General features: G+C 36.9%; 1 protein-coding gene across 4 annotated transcripts in view; it reads left to right on the forward strand.

Moving 5' to 3' along the window:
• LOC119591888 overlaps positions 1–792 on the forward strand; it is a 7,605-nt gene that overhangs the window by 2,753 nt on the left and 4,060 nt on the right. The window lies entirely within an intron of this gene.

Here is a 792-nt window from a genome sequence, read left to right on the forward strand (position 1 = left end):
ATGAGTGTTACATAGTTAAAAAGAACTGGCATCCCCCAGCGAAGGGCCAAAAGTATATCGTGAATGTTAATCGAAATATCTTCCATAATCGATAACTATGTAAATAAGCCGTTGCACCTGTAATCTTCAGTAAGGTTTAAGTTTCACATATGTATATCTAATTTACCACCACACCTGTGTTCTTGATGAATAACCGTGCGCATTAGAGAGATTAAGTGGTCAATATTTCAACCAGGTATTATACATTTAATAGTTCACTTAAATCGCAGGAGGAAATTCCCGTGTTATCATTGCCAACACTGATCGTTATTAAATAGTCACTAGATAGACCAATGAGTTATTTCACCAAATGCCTGCAGTCCGATAATCAGGCCTCTTATGAAGCAGATGCCATCAGAAATCGAATAATTTATGTCTACTTATGAAAACTAGGCATCGATTTTATTATGTATTAGTTTTTTTAATGATTCACCTCGCAAGCAAACTGCTATCATGACTTATGTTTACGACATGACTGCGAAGTGCCAAATCACCACAGTAGCTGCGCACATGCTTCCTCCCTTTTGCAATTCCTGGTTATTGTTGTTGAACCCTTAGGATCGTTCTCTGTGAAAAGCACACGTACTGTAGCATTTTAAATATCTTCGCTCGTGCTAATAACATTTAATCCAGGGAGTCCAATTACATTAATGTCTTGTACCGGAAAAAAAAAATATGTGCATTATTTCACACTCCTTTATTCATTTAGGTTTCATTTTTTCCATATTGGGCCTGGACAGTCTTGATTGCGTG

The sequence above is a fragment of the Penaeus monodon genome, chromosome 29 (assembly GCF_015228065.2).
Source record: "Penaeus monodon isolate SGIC_2016 chromosome 29, NSTDA_Pmon_1, whole genome shotgun sequence".
Taxonomy (NCBI): Eukaryota; Metazoa; Arthropoda; class Malacostraca; order Decapoda; family Penaeidae; genus Penaeus; species Penaeus monodon.